The sequence below is a fragment of the Piliocolobus tephrosceles genome, chromosome 13, assembly GCF_002776525.5.
Source record: "Piliocolobus tephrosceles isolate RC106 chromosome 13, ASM277652v3, whole genome shotgun sequence".
NCBI lineage: Eukaryota > Metazoa > Chordata > Mammalia > Primates > Cercopithecidae > Piliocolobus > Piliocolobus tephrosceles.
The window spans coordinates 18,490,760-18,500,731 of NC_045446.1; the positions used below are offsets into that span (position 1 = coordinate 18,490,760).

The following is a 9,972-nucleotide window of genomic DNA, read 5'->3' on the forward strand; positions in this document are numbered from 1 at the left end:
GCTGAAAGAGATATAGTGTGCATAGTTCTTAGCTTAGTGCCTGGTACATAATAAGCAATGAATGAATGGTAGCTTCCCTGCTTCCTTTCCTTCCTTCCTTCTCTCGCCTTTTCTCTCTTTTCTCCTTCCTGTTTTTCCTTTTCTGTCTCTCCCTCCTTCTCCTCCTCCTCCTTCTCTCCAGTTTTACTTACTGTACTTGAGAAGCGAAAACTTTCTGGAGCAGGAATTCCCTGTCCAAACCTTCCCACTTTCTATTTGGAGGTTGGCACAGAAAAACCAACTCTGCTGAATAAATTGGCTTTCCTTATTGCTGGCCTTTGAAGTGGCTCCCACCCCTGCTGGAAGTTTCTGGTGTTTTCTGCCATGGCTGCCCTGTAGCGAAAGCAGGACATTCCCTCCACGGGTCAGGGGAGACACTGCCCAAGTCCTAGGCACTTTTCGAGGGCCAAGGAAAACGTTTCAGATTTGAAAAGAATTATTGGTTCCAAACTATGAAAACTGTAAAAATCAAAAATGTTGAATTAAAAATCTATACAATGTAACATTGTGTTAATTTCATTAATTGTTAAATGTTGTGTTTCTTTATATTTGAAAACAATTCGTAGGTTGGATTTTTCTCAATTTTCCCCGAGTTCCCAAATAGGCACAATAATTACTGAGAAATTATAGCCAATTGTAAATTCAGTGAGTTGTTTGCCAGTTGTAAATTAAATGAGTATGTTTAGCCAAATTCAATAGCAAAATTATAAAAAGCCTTTTCAAAAAATTTACCATTAAAATTGCTAATATGGAATATTTTAAAGTGTTTTCTGCAATATAAGCCCTCTCTAGGGCTAGGGAAGATGTTAAAATGCCTTGTGCTGTGTTTGGGAGGCCATGAACCCTCTTTTTGATTCTTCTATTTTTTTCTCCCCAGGACAGCTGATTTTTCTAGTCCTTTGTGAGACATCTAATATTTAGAATTTGTAATAGCTTTGGAAAATATTCACAATGTAATAAAAAATTGCAGGATCTGAAGCTATAGATCAGTTTGATCTCAAGTAGTTTAAAAAATTCATACATGCATTTTAAAAAAAAAGACTAGAAAGAATTATACTAAAATGTTAACAGGCTCTCTAGGTAGAACAACATGCATAATTATCTTTTATTTTTTATAGTTTTCATAGTTTCAAATTTTCTACAATGAAAATGCATTACAATCAGAAAAACAATTTTTGGTAGTTAAACATTTTTTTTTTTCTTACTACAAAAGTAATTTATGCTCATTATAGAAAAATCACAAAATACATATAAGCATAAGGAAGGAAAAGAAACATGCAAATTCCACCCACCCAGAGACAACCACTGGGTCCTTCCAGACCTTTTTATGCATACATAAACATTTATATTTTTATCACAAAACAGGATCATTCTGTACATAGTACTGCGTTGAAACCTGCTTCTTTCCTTCATAATGTATATTGAGAAATGCCAACAGCACATTTCTACAACGTGATTTTCATGGCAGCATACATTACCTTATGAGGATAAACCATAATTTACTTAACCCCTAATTATTAGACATTTATATTGCTTCCAAAGTTTCTATTTTACAAATGATGCTGTAATAAGAAATACTTTAAGGCACTTAAGAAGCCTTTATTTTCACATGGAAATCATAGAACACTACCCAACAGATATTTATTTTTTCTTTTTTAAAAATTTTTATTTATTTTATATTATTTATTTTTAATTATTTCTATATTTTTTTTTGAGACGGAGTCTCGCTCTGTCACCCAGGCTGGAGTGCAGTGACCGGATCTCAGCTCACTGCAAGCTCCGCCTCCCGGGTTTATGCCATTCTCCTGGCTCAGCCTCCCAAGTAGCTGGGACTACAGGCGCTCGCCACCTCGCCCGGCTAGTTTTTTGTATTTTTTTTAGTAGAAACGGGGTTTCACCATGTTAGCCAGGATGGTCTCGATCTCCTGACCTCGTGATCCGCCCGCCTCGGCCTCCCAAAGTGCTGGGATTACAGGCTTGAGCCACCGCGCCCGGCCTATTTCTATTATTTTTTTAAATGGAGTCTCGTTCTATTGCTCAGGCTGGAGTGCAGTGGCGTGCTCTTGGCTCACTGCAACCTCCACCTCCTGGGTTTAAGCAATTCTTCTGGCTCAGCCTCTTGAGTAGTTGGGATTACAGGCACACACCACCACAACCAGCTAATTTTTGTTTAGTAGAGACAAGTTTTCGCCATGTTGGCCAGGCTGGTCTTAAACTCCTGGCCACAAGTGATCCATCCGTCTCGGCCTCCGAAAGTGCTGGAATTACAAGTGTGAGCCACCATACCCGGCCCATTTATTTTAGAGACATGGTTTCACCATTTTGGCCAGGCTGGTCTTGAACTCCTGGGCTCAAGTGATCCTCCTGCCTCAGCCTCCCAAAGTGCTGGGATTATAGGTGTGAGCCACTGCATCCAGCCCAGATATTTATTTTTGAATGATGCTAGGCTCTGAGGATGCAAAGGTTGTTTCAGTTGTTATTCCTGCTTTGCAGGAGTTCCCAGTCCAGGGGGAGATAGTGGCAAGAGTGACAAACTATGCCTAAGAAAGCCAGGAAAGGCTCCTCTGGCAAGTGACATTGAACTGGGGCTTGAAGATCAAGTAAGAGTTCACCAGGAAGACAGGGTAGGGTGAGCTGGGAGGCTTCACCAGCATGGACAACAGGGCATGAGAAAATGGGAAGGTAATATTTTATCTGGAGCCTGTGGTGTGCTGCGTGCGTTTCACGTAGTTTTCTCATCCAATTCTCACATCAGCTCCACCAAGTAACCATTCTTAGTCCCATTTTCTAGTCAAAGAAACTGAGGTTACAGTGCTTGTTTAGCTAGAGCCAGGATTTGGACACAGGTCCCACTTATTCTGAAGCTCAATCTCTTTCTTTATTCCTTTCTTCTCTTTCCCTGATGACAGCAGGGGCAGTTCTATGCTCCCAGGCAAGATAAGAACAAGGTCTAATTCCTTTTCTTCCCATCTGATATTTGCTGGTAGCAAACATTTCCGCAATTTTAAGACCTGTGCTACCCGCTGCCATAGAGTAGTGAAGTCCCAGTCTGTTTTCTCTCGTGCAGTAGCCACTCCTTACAGAGCCTGAAAGAGCTGGGGAACATCCAGCCGCCATCTTGGGCTCTGTCTTGTCATCCGTTGAACAAGTCTGTCTTCTCTTTGTTATGCCTCATTTGTCTTGGCACAAAGACACAGGATTAGGCTCAGAGTGGATGTTCTGGCAAGGGTGAGACACATTCAGTGGAGTGTCGGGGAAAGGATGGGGTTAGGATGGAGGCTGAGGGCCAGAGACAGATGGGCCATGCTAAGACGTATGTTAGTGACGTTTATTAGGGAAATGACATGGCTAAATGGTTCTTTAGGAAGAAGAGTCAGGCAGCTCTGGAAGGGATGGTTTGGCCTACAGAGAAAAAACAGGTTATGGTCCAAAAATAGCAATGGCTAACATTTTTTGATTGTCAGACACTATTCTAAGCATTTAAACATATTTTAACTCTCTTAATCCTTATGACATAGGTACTATTATTATCCCCGTTTTGCAAGTGAGAAAACCGAAGCACAGAGAGTTTAAGTAACTTGTCCAAGGACACACAGTAAGTGGAAAGGCCAAGACTTAGTCCAAGGCAGCCTATTCATAACTATCAATCTAGTTTGACTGAATTTTGCAAAACTGAATGAGGAAATGAATGTGTTAGTTCCTTGAAGACAGGGGGCCTGATTAACTACTGTATTCCCATGCAGAGCTCAACTTCTTTTTTTTTTTTTTTTTTTTTTTTGAGACAGAGTCTTGCTCTGTTGCCCAGGCTGGAGTGCAGCTCAGCTCACTGCAACCTCTGCCTCCCAGGTTCACGCCATTCTCCTGCCTCAGCCTCCTGAGTAGCTGGGACTACAGGTGCCCGCCACCATGCCTAGCTAATTTTTTGTATTTTTAATAGAGACGGGGTTTCACCGTGTTAGCCAAGATGGTCTCGATCTCCTGACCTCGTGATCCACCTGCCTCGGCCTCCCAAAGTGCTGGGATTACAGGCGTGAGCCACCGCACCCGGCCTTTTTTTGTATTTTTAGTAGAGACGGGGTTTCACTGTGTTAGCCAGGATGGTCTCGATCTCCTGACTTCGTGATCCTCCCGCCTCAGCCTCCCAAAGTGCTGGGATTACAGGTGTGAGCCACCGTGCTCGGCCTGCAGAGCTCAACTTCTGAAGCACCACGCACTGTCAATAGATATTTGATTAATGATTAAATGTGAAGATAATTAGTCTGAACTAAAACAGCAGCAGAGTGGTGGCAGGGAAAAAATGTCCCTGAATTAAAATTGCAGGATTTGATGACAAGAGTGGGGGTAAAGAGGGGAAGGAGAGGATTCTGGGGGAATGACTTGGAAGTTCCCAGGTTGGTGGAGCAGGAGGGGAGTGGTGGTGTTAATGAGACTCAGCCTTCCTGATCAGGGGCTTATCAGAGAGAGCTGAGCTTGGGTCATATTAACTTGAGGGTCCTGTGGGCCTCGGCCCTGGCTCCTCATGTCAGAATCATATAAAGGTTATTCTTCCGATTTTGATAGCAAACCCAACAGGTTTGCAAACTTCTCACATGCTAATTAAGAAACTAATTAAAGCCCATCGGTTCTTAAAGACATATGGTTTATTTAAAGCTGATCCAAGATTGATGTTTGGTTAAACAATGTTTTAATAAATCATAGAATGAATTGGCTCTAAGAATACTAGCATGGTGTTCCAATTTACTAGACACTTTCCATGTATTCTTTTTTCCTTTGAAATATGAAAAAAATGAGATAGTGTAGATAAAACTATCTAATGCCTAACCGCCATTTAAAGCTAGTTTCCTTCTTGATCTCCATGGAACCCTGTGGGGTTAGGTATCCCCAGTTACAGATGAGGAAACAGGAGTTATTAAGAGAGGTTAAGGGGCTGGGCACGCTGGCTCACACCTGTAATCCCAGCACTTTGGGAGGCTGAGGCGGGTGGATCACCTGAGGTCAGGAGTTCGAGACCAGCCTGACCAACAAGGTGAAACCCCGTCTCTACTAAAAATACAAAAATTAGCCAGGTATGATGGTGGGTGCCTGTAATCCCAGCTACTTGGGAGGCTGAGGCAGGAGAATCACTTGAACCCGGGAGCCGGAGGTTGTAGTGAGTGGAGACTGCGCCATTGCACTCCAGCCTGGGTGACAGAGCGAGACTGTTACCATAAATAAATAAATAAATAAATAACGAGAGGTTAAGGGACTCAAACAAAGTGATTTTGCAAGGAAGTGGAAAAGTCAGGACTCATACCCAGGTCTCTCTGCAATTGCTGTATATGAAATCATCCCCAAACGTAGAAGCTTAAAGCAATAAGATTTATCATTACATCACAGAGTTGATGAAGATCACAGTTTGGGGTGGCCTAGGTGGGACCGCAGTCTCCGGAGGCTTGACTAGGGTGGGAGGTTCCTTTTCTGGGTGCACTCACATGTCTTTGGGCAGGAAACTTCAGTTCCTTTGCATGTGGGCTTCTCTCTAGGGCTGCTCAAAACACAGTTTTACCCAGACTGAGTGATCTGAGAGAGAAAAAGAGAGCGAAAGAGAGAGGGAGCGAGAGGGAGAAAATGAGAGAATGAGCAAGAGCAGTTAGGCTGAAAATCTTTTTACGACCCATCTTGGAAGTAATATCCCATCGATTTTGCTGTATTTTACTCATTAAATTTTTTAAAAATGTTTTATTATTTTATTTTATTTTATTATTTTTGGAGAAATAGTCTTTCTCTGTCACCCACTGGTGTGCAGTGACATGATCATGGCTCATTGCAGCCTCAACCTCCCCAGGCTCAGGTGATCCTCCCACCTCAGCCTCCCAAGTAGCTGGAACTACAGGTGTGCACCACCATACCTGGCCAACTTTTTGTATTTTTTGTAGAGATGGAGTTTCACCTATGTTGTTCAGGTTGGTCTCAACCTAATGAGCTCAAGTGATCTGCCAGACTTGGCCTCCAAAAATGCTGGGATTACAGGTGTGAGCCACTGTGCCCTATCCTGTAATTTTTTTTTGTAGAGATGGGGTCTTGCCTTGTTGCCCAGGCTGGTCTAGAACTCCTGGGTTCAAGCAGTCCTCCCGCCTCAGCCTCCCAAAGTGCTTGGATACAGGTGTGTGCCACCACATCCAGCTCCAGCCTGTATTTTATACCTTAAAAGGAAGTCATTATAAGGTCCAGGCCCCACTTGAGGGGAGATAACTTAACTAGAGTGTGAATGTCAGGGAACGGGGATCACTGGGGACCATCTTAGAGGGTGCCTACCACAGGCACCCTTTCTATCTGCCATTCCACTAATTGTCATTTTCATCTTTGCAGCTTCTCCTCATCTCCCATCCTCCAAATAGAAGTATTTTATGAACTTCGTAAAGTTGCAATGTGGCCAGTTTGGGGCAATTTATATCTTCTATAGACAACAGCATTGAACTACTTAGCAAACCAGGAAGTGGAAAATGGTTATAAAGGGATCCAATTACTTTCATTGCCAAGGCAGTGTAAAACGCAACATGTAAAAATGGACTTAATTGGTGAAAAATTAATTAGACAATTAAACTTATTTCTGCTTAAATACACTTAGGTGTTAATTGGTAATCTGACTGCAGGTTTATTTTATGTTGGATTTGTTATCTTGACTCTGTCTTTTAAGAAACAATCTCTGTTTAATATGCCATGAACACTCCTGGTCTTGCAGAGAAACAACGTCTAGTTCATTGTCATGTTTCTTCTCCAGATAGGACTGATCGGGGTCAGACTGGCCCAGAGGGCAAAAAAGCATTTGCTTCGAAAGCCCCATCAAGAGGAAAATCTTTCTACTGCCGGAGGGGCTCTGCTGGGAAGGCCGAGTGGAGAGGTACAGGATTCCAAGCGGGAACTGCGGACTCGTTAGTCTGCCACTCACTGGCTGTGTGACTCTGGGCAAGTTACTTCTGCAGTCTGGGTTTCAGTTTCTCTATCTATAAAATGAGCTAGTGGGCATCGATGAGGTCTGAATTCACTCCACCCATAAAATTCCATGATTGTCAAGTACAGGGGTTTCCCGACAGGAGGGGTAGATTGCGAGGGTTTTCTTTTTCTTGAAAAAGAAATTTCTTAGCCTCATCTGTTTGTTAGAATTTGTTTTAGAGTATTTCATGTGCTGGTTAAACATAGCGGGTTGGATACATTTTAACCTGTGTGCTGTCTTTAAATCCCATTGAAATCATGAGGACAGAGAAAATGGGCAAGGGGTCATTAATGGACCAGAGATGGAATGGTAGGGACAGAAACTGCAGGGTCTACAGGGTGAAGTGCTCACTGGAAGCCAACAAGCTTGCCCTGTGGAATCCCAGAAAGGCCCAGGAACTTTGGGACATCACTGAAGGCAGAGTGAGGAGGGCTAAGTGCAAGTCCGGATGAATGAATGATGATGTTCCCACTCTCTCTAGAGTCGCACTCCCGCTCAGCACCCCCAAGTGGAAGATGGGGAGATTCCTCTCTGGGGAAAGGAAGCAATCCCACAGGAAGGAGTTCCCCAATGAAAAAGACAACACGCATGGTGGTGCACGCTGGTGGTCCCAGCCACTGGGGAGGCTGAGGCAGGAGGATCGCTTGAGCTCAGCAGTTCAAGGCTGCAGTGAGCTGTGTTAGTGCCTCTGCACTCACCCCTGGGTGGTAGTGAGACTGATGCAGGACAAGCAAGTCCCCAAATTGGGCCTTAGCCTGGGAGGGTTCTCAGTTTCACCCAGGAAAGAATTCAAGGGCAAGCCAGTGGTGTTAGACAGCAACTGTTGTTTTCTTTTTCTTTTCTTTTCTTTTTTTTTTTTGAGACGGAGTCTGGCTCTGTCGCCCAGGCTGGAGTGCAGTGGCCGGATCTCAGCTCACTGCAAGCTCCGCCTCCCGGGTTTATGCCATTCTCCTGCCTCAGCCTCCTGAGTAGCTGGGACTACAGGCACCCGCCACCTCGCCTGGCTAGTTTTTTCTATTTTTTTTTTTAGTAGAGACGGGGTTTCACCGTGTTAGCCAGGATGGTCTCGATCTCCTGACCTAGTGATCCGCCCGTCTCAGCCTCCCAAAGTGCTGGGATTACAGGCGTGAGCCACCGCGCCCGGCTTTTTTTCTTTTTGCTCTTGTCACTCAGGCTAGAGTGCAACGGTGCGATCTCGGCTCACTGCGACCTCTGCCTCCCAGGTTTAAGTGATTCTCCTGCCTCAGCCTCCTGAGTAGCTGGGATTACAGGCACTCGCTGCCACGCCTAGCTAATTGTAGTTTTGGTAGAGATGGTGTTTTGCCATGTTGGCCAGGCTGGTCTTGAACTCCTGACTGCAGGTGATCCGCCTGCCTTGGTCTCCCAAAGTGCTGGGATTACAGGCGTGAGCCACCGTGCCTGGCCTAGACAGCAACTTTTATTGACGTGGCCGTGCACAGCAGCAGCAGAGGTACCGCTGCTGGCAGAGCAGTGTGCACAGAGTAGCAGCTCAGAGGCAGTACTGCACTCATATTTATACCCACTTTTAATTACATACAAATTAAAAGGTGATTTATGAAGAAATTCTAGAATGAGAGTGGTCATTTCAGGGTCAAGATTATTGCCCTGGAAAGGGGTGGTAACATCTGGGTGTTGCCATGGGAACAGTAAACTGACATAGCACCCCTTGTGGGCGTGTCTTATGGAAAGCTGCTTCTGCCCGGGACCTGTTTTAGTTAGTCCTCAATTTGATCTGGTATGTGAGCCCCACCTCCAGAGCCGAGTCCTGCCTCCCACCTCAAGACCCCAGTGTCTAAAAAAAAAGAAAAATCCCCAGGTGACAAACTGCACCCACTCAGAGCTTCCCATCAGCTTTCAGTCTCTCTTTTTTTGTTGTTGCTCAAGTTAAAACAAGGTTTAAACTGACAAATAATAACTGTGTATATGTTTGGGGTACGATGTGAGGTTTTGCCTCCCGCTGAATGTGCACACTCAGCCAAGGATCACTAGACACGCGAGGGAAGCCTCTCGACAGGAGGGAGACCACAAAAGATGGACAAAGAAAACGGAAAAGATAAAGAATCAGAGCAAGGAACGAGAGAAAAAGTCTAACAGTTTTTCTCAGAGGTGAGAGGATACTCATTCGGGTTTCTGCTCAGATATCACCTCATCAGAGAGACTTCTGGCTACTCTGTCTAAAATAGTATCTCCTCTTACTCCCTTCCCCCTTACTCTGCCTTATTTCAGAAAGAGAGGACAGACAAACGGAGGGGAGAAAACTATTAAAATAAGTAATAAGAAAACTTTCCCCAGAAGTGCAGAATCTGAATTTCCAGTATGAAAGGGTCCATTGAGCGCCAAGAACAATGGAGGAAAAAAGGTCCCACTCAGGCCTACGTAGCATTGTGAAATTTCAGAACTCCACAGATAAAGAAAAGATCCTAAAAGCTTCCCGAGAGATAAAAAAGAAGATTTTTACAAAGGATCAGCAATCAGAATTGCCTCAGACTGCTCAATAAAAACATCAGAAGCTAGAAGAAAATAGAGCGAGGCATCAAAATCCTGAGGGAAATGATTCCCACCTATAATTTCATATTCTGCTCAATTATCAATTAAGTATTGAAGGGAAACAAAGACATTTTTAGACATGCAGTTTCTCCACTTGATCTTAGCCAAAAGGCCGAGAAGCGATGGCATGCAGTTTTTCAAAAGGTGTGCTTCCCACTTTCTTGGAAAAAAACAAGAAAGAGGGAGACAGGGGAACCAGGGGATCCCAAAACAGGAGGGTGGCAGAGGAAACTTCCAGGATGATGGAAAATGGAAGCAAATCAGCCCAGATGGAAGGAGAAGGGCCTGGCACGGTGGCTCACACCTGTAATCTCAGCACTTTGGGAGGCCAAGGCAGGCAGATCACTTGAGATCAGGAGTTCGAGTCCAGCCTAGCCAACATCGTGAAACCA

At 44.3% G+C, this 9,972-nt stretch overlaps 1 non-coding gene across 1 annotated transcript; it reads right to left on the reverse strand.

Annotated features, from left to right (window-relative positions):
- Window positions 1–9,504: 9,504 nt before the first annotated feature.
- On the reverse strand, window positions 9,505–9,704 carry LOC111544993. The gene has a single exon (XR_002732306.1). It is a non-coding gene; the product is annotated as a U2 spliceosomal RNA (small nuclear RNA).
- Between the last annotated feature and the right edge of the window lie 268 nt (window positions 9,705–9,972).